The 6,189-nt window shown below is 40.6% G+C and overlaps 1 pseudogene; it reads left to right on the plus strand.

The window, feature by feature from the left end:
* LOC102765575 overlaps window positions 1-6,114 on the plus strand; it is a 26,926-nt pseudogene extending 20,812 nt beyond the window's left edge.
* The last annotated feature ends 75 nt before the right edge of the window (window positions 6,115-6,189 follow it).

Consider the following 6,189-nt stretch of genomic DNA (forward strand, 5'->3'; position numbering starts at 1 on the left):
CAAACACTGCTGCAGTTAAATATTTTACCCTTTGTTCTCCCTGCATGATCTACAATAATAATGTGCTTCCTGTTGATATTTACTGCTGTGTTGCTGACAACTATCTGAAAGAGAATTTGGGGTGCTTCACTGACTGGGCTGGGAAAAGGTTTGCTAAATTAGAAAGCAGATCTAATTAAGCAAGTTTATTCTATATATACTAGAGTCCCAATGCACAAAGATTCGCGCAATAGGCCTTTCTTCCCCTGGCTGCTGGCACCAGTTTTCGTCCGACACCCGGAACCCAGACCTTTGGTCCGGCTGCAGTGGAGAAGCCAAGCCTCTTCAGTCTTCAGTCTTCAGTCTTCACTCTGGCCGGAGCCTTCTGTCTTCGCTCTGTGCCTGCGTATACAAATTCACCGCCGTCTTTGTTGGGTTAATTTGCATAGTCACTCTGATTGGCTGGTGGGTGTAGCGGAGTGACACCAATTTGCATGTCTCTCTTTTATTAGTGTAGGTAAAAGGCTAAGTTGACTTGTGCATGCATGATACATATAAAGCTCTTGCTGGCACCAATCGCACACATGTGTTTCCATCTGTCATTGTTGATCATGAATTTGACTGACACTTCTATTATAGAGAAAGGGCAAAGAGCAATATTAAAATATTTCTTCTAATTAATTTCCTTTAAATGTGCATGAATCCATGCACCGGACCACTAATATATTATAGAATCCTTCATATAGTTTAAAAGAGCTTTGCAAGATCTGGACCCTGATGTCTCTTTCTCTTCAATCTCTTATCACTTCCCTTTATTCTCTGTGTCCAGCCACACTGAACTTTTCTGAATCCCTTGAAACTGCTGATCTTTCTCTCACCTTTGGACCTGCACACTTTTTCTCTCTGCTCAAACAGCTCTTCTCCAATCTCTTTGTTTGACTAATTTTACTCATCCTTCAGGTCTCAGTTAAGAAAAATTTCCTCAGGGCAGCTTGCCCTAATCTCCCCAGATTGTCTGTTTACTGTTTCTTGAATCTTTAGAACAAGCATGTCAAACTCAAAGGCTAACAGGGACCAAATAAACAAGGTTTAAGTTTATGTGGGCTGCAAAAAAAAAACAAAAGCTTCAATTTTCATAGAAACATAGGTTTATTTCAATAGAGATGTGCTGAATACAAAGGGCTGAAGTAAATAAGTAACCGTTAACACAAAATAATAGAGCATTTTAATAAAATTAATATTTTTCCTTGAACATTAACTTACCAGACACTGAATAACTGCATAAATTAATAAGCATAACACAAATAAACCTATTTCTTGTTCTCCAAAAGTGAAATATTCCCTCTTGCGCACACCAAACAAGTCAGTCCAAGACTAATGACATGGCAATCAGCTGCTAAAATATTCACTGCTCGTATTAGTAGAGAGAAATGGTGTGTCTGTGAGTAAGGCACATAGGAAAATGAATGCAACATGATTATAGTAATGAGTCATTATGAGCATTGTAGTTCATTATTAATAACTATGTATAATAGGATATTGTGAAAATTAAGTTACGAAATTTTTAAATTTTTATTAAAACGTTTCTTGCAGCCGGAACCGGTTTGGCTCAGTGGATAGAGCGTCGGCCTGTGGACTGAGAGGTCCCAGGTTCGATTCCGGTCAAAGGCATGTACCTGGGTTGCGGGCACATCCCCAGTAGGAGATGTGCAGGAGGCAGCTGATCGATGTTTCTCTCTCATTGATGTTTCTAACTCTCTCTCTCCCTTCCTCTCTGTAAAAAATCAATAAAAAAAATAACCTGAATCTTTCTGTTAACCAGAACTGAGTAGATATTTGAGATTTCTGTTTCATTGACTGAATAAATATTAATGACCAAGGTGATATGCCAGCCCTTGAGAATGCAATGACTCCAATTGTCCCAACTAGCTGCTAAAATATTCACTGCTCGTATTAGTAGAGAGAAATGGTGTGTCTGTGAGTAAGGCACATAAGGAAAATGAATGCAACATGATTATAGTAATGAGTCATTATGAGCATTGTAGTTCATTATTAATAACTATGTATAACAGGATATTGTGAAAATTAAGTTACGAAATCTTTAAATTTTTATTAAAACGTTTCTTGCATACTGTTATTTTGGCTGAGCTGCAAAAAATATTGATTGTGGACCACTAGTTTGGCATGCTTGCTTTAGAACATCTCTTTGTCTATTTAGCCGTCACTTGTGGTCAGTGAGGAAAGGAGAGGGAGAGAGAGATAGAAATATCAATATTGAGAGAGAATCATCAATTGGCTGCCTCCTGCATGCCCCATACTGGGCATCGAGTCCACAACCAGGGCATATGACCTGATCAGGTATTGAACCGTGACCACCTGGTTCATAGGCCGGTGCTCAACCACTGTGCCACGCTGGCCGGGGCTGCTTGTGATTCTTATAATTATTTAGTGGAATATGTTTCATGTTGTCTTCCCCACTAGAGTAATTTCATGACATTCTGTACCTATTTTATTCACCTTTATATCCACAATGCCCGGTAGTGCCTGGCATGTAGTTAGATGCTCACTAAGTATTTCTGGACTGGCTGACAATCAGGGAAGGTCCAAGTAGCACTGGCCTCAGGCAAAGGCTATAATTACCTAAGGCTACACCCCCATCCCTTTCCTCCCTTAAGGAAATTTGTAAGGGCCAGGGGAAATGCAAACACCGGATGACTTCATGCACTGTCCAGAACAAAATGAAAGAATATTCATCACAGTTTTACTTATTAGAGTGAAAAAATAGAAAAAAAAATCCAACATCTCCCAAATGTGCAACGATGTGGAAATGGCTACATATATTACTTCAGTAGTTTAAAAGTATTGTCTAATATAGTTAATACTTATTTTTCAAATTGAACTTTTCATGGGGCTCAATATCTAAAATGCATTAAAATTGTGCTATTTTATTTCCTTTCCCCTTGCTCCTCCCATTCTCCTCAAATCTTGAAGGCTTTCCAGTTTCTGGTTTTATTCTCTCTTCTCTCTCTCTCTCTCTCTCTCTCTCTCTCAAAATATTATTTTAGAGAGGTGGGGGGAGAGAAGGAGAGAGACAGAGAGAAACATTGATCAGGTGCCTTCTGCACACCCCCAACTGGGGACCAAGCCCACAATTGATCAGGAATGGAACAAAAAAACTCTTTCAGTGCATGAGACAATGCTCAACCAATTAAGCCCCACCAGCCAGGGTCATTCTCTCTTTTAAAGCCAGGGCATTGTTTCTGCTTAGGGTTCCTTGAGGCACTCCCAAATGGTCTGTTGTGTTGTTGTTAAGCTGGTTCAAGTTGGTTTTCTGTTAATTGTAATTAAAAACAAAAAAACTTAAATAATACTGTTGCAGTTTGAGATTTACTTATGTAATGGAAAGAGAATTGGCTTTGGAGTCAAAACTGATTTTAAATCTAGGTCCTGACTTTGAGCAAGTTAAACATTTTTAACTCAATTTTCTCATCTGCAAAGGGAATTATACTTAACTTTTGCAAATATTAAAAAATACGAATAGCCAGAACTGGTTTGGCTCAGCGGATAGAGCGTTGGCCCGCGGACTCAAGGGTCCTGGGTTCGGTTCCGGTCAGGGGCATGTACCTTGGTTGCGGGCACATCCCCAGTGGGGGGCGTGCGGGAAGCAGCTGATTGATGTTTCTCTCTCATTGATGTTTCTGGCTCTCTATCCCTCTCCCTTCCTCTCTGTAAAAAATCAATAAAATATATTTTTTAAAAAATACGAATATATTCAAAGAATTGATATTGAGTAGGCTCTCAACAAGTATATCAATAACATTAAAGTCTTACTAGAAGTCGCTCTTAACCCCTCCAACTTGAAGAAGTGGATAACTGGATTCAGTGTAGCCAAAACTAGCAAGGCTGCCATCTTGTGGTGATTTACTGACATACTGTCCAAAGTCATTTAATATATTTGAAGCAAGATACTCAAGAACATAAAGCTACATGAAAGGATGGCAGACATACCAGAGAGCCATTGGAATGAAGATAATAACTAAAGATACAGGACAAAGGTAATTCATCATTGGGAAGCACAAGAGATAAAGAACCTAAGACTGAACTTTTAGGAACTGTAACATGCAGTAGAGAAGTCAGAGGAAGAAACAAAAGAAGTGAGTGATGAAGAAGGAGAAGTAAATAAGTACTTTAGTGTATCATTCAAGCCAGGGTTGACATATATATTTATGTTGATAGCTAACCTGATCCTGTCTTTTGTTTTTCAGTACTTCAACAGCCATTACAAAAGCCAACCCAAGGGGGGGAAAAAAGCCAACCAACACCATCTATACTTCTACACTAATAAAAGAGAAACATGCAAATTGGTATCATTCCGCTACACCCACCAGCCAATCAGGATGAGTATGCAAATTAACCCAACAAAGATGGCAGCTAATTTGCATATGCAGGCACAGAGCGAAGACTGAAGACTAAAGAGGCTTGGCTTCTCTGCTGCGGCTGGAGCGAAGGCCTGGGTCCTGAGTGCCGGAAGAAAACCAGTGCCGGTAGCCAGGGGAAGGAAGGCCTATTGCATGAATCTCTTTGTGTAACGGGCCTCTAGTAATTATTATAATACCACTAGAGGCCTGGTGCACGGAATTCATAGAAGGGGCTCAGCCCTTGCAGCTGTGGCAGCTTGCCTCGGCCCTCACAGCCCTGGCTTCATCCAGAAGGACGTCCAGAAGGTCGTTTGGCTGTTTAGTCCAATTAGCATATTATGCTTTTATTATTATATTGCTCAGGCTATTCAAATACTATCGTTCCTCTTAAATCAATGTTTCACCTTCCTTCTATATCTTATTACAATATACCACTAGTAAGAATTTTACTAATTATGAGATTACTGTATGTCAAGGGTTATCATCACTCCATTTACCACCAACAATGAGATTCTCATTGCTGTCTGATCCAGTTCCAGAATCCCATCCTGAGACTTTTATTTCTAAGGTCACATCCACTATCAAATCTTTTAGACTTAATTTCCCCCAAAAGTATAGCCTGAGACAAGGGCATGCAAATAGGTTTGTTTGTTTGTTTGTTTTCAGAAGTGATCCCATGGAACATGAGTCAAAGCAGGGAAGAGTAAAACAGGCAAGCCAGGGAAAGTCAGCCCAAGGATGAGGGATCTAGGAGGTCACTGCTTTGGACACATGGGGTTCTGTTCCCCTGGAAATATTCTGAGGCCATGTAGAATGTGCTTTTCAATTGTCCAACCAAGGGAAGGAAGAGAGAAGTATTCATTCACTGGCTCCTGCCTTCATTGATGAAGGATTAACTCCCTTGAACTTTCAAGAGTTAATACTTTCAGGAGCACTTCTGGAGCCAGACTGGTCACCGTGAAGTTCAACCCCTTCATGACCTCGGACCGCAGCAAAAACCGCAAACGCCACTTCAACGCCCCCGTGCACATGCGCCGCAAGATCATGTCTTCCCTGCTCTCCAAGGAGCTGCGGCAGAAGTACAACTTCCGCTCCATGCCCATCCGCAAGGACGACGACGAGGTCCAGGTGGTTCGAGGACACTACAAAGTCAGCAAATCGGCAAGGTGATCCAGGTGTACAGAAAGAAATATATCATCTACATCGAGCGGGTGCAGCGTGAGAAGGCTAAGGACACAACTGTCCACGTGGGCATTCACCCCAGCAAGGTGGTTATCACCAGGCTAAAACTGGACAAAAATCGGAAAAAAATTCTTGAACACAAAGCCAAATCTTGACAAGTTGGAAAAGAGAAAGGCAAATATAAGGAAGAACTTATTGAGAAAATGCAGGATTAAATGTAACCTGTTGTGTAACCACAGTTTAGCTGTAGATTTTTAGCCTAGTGTGTATTCCTTTAAAATTGTTCAAGATGTCTCTGGAATATTTTGTTTCCTTCCTGGTTTGTTATTGATATGTGGCTCGGTATATCTATTGTTGCTGTTTGGATTAATTTTATGAATAAAAATTGGAAATGTTAAAAAAAAAAAGGGCACTTTCAAGATGACACAAGGGTCACATGGCTGTGTAAATTCTCATGGGCATCCTATGAGGCTAATTCCATGAGAGAAGCCCTGAGGCAGAAAACAAGAGATATTTGGAGAAAGCAGTTGAACTTTTGGACTGTCAGGTCATACCTGCATGCACCTGATAGCCACAGAAATGGCTGGAGTAGAAAGGTGGCCAGCAGAAG

The sequence above is a fragment of the Myotis davidii genome, unplaced genomic scaffold (assembly GCF_000327345.1).
Source record: "Myotis davidii unplaced genomic scaffold, ASM32734v1 scaffold1815, whole genome shotgun sequence".
Classification (NCBI taxonomy): domain Eukaryota; kingdom Metazoa; phylum Chordata; class Mammalia; order Chiroptera; family Vespertilionidae; genus Myotis; species Myotis davidii.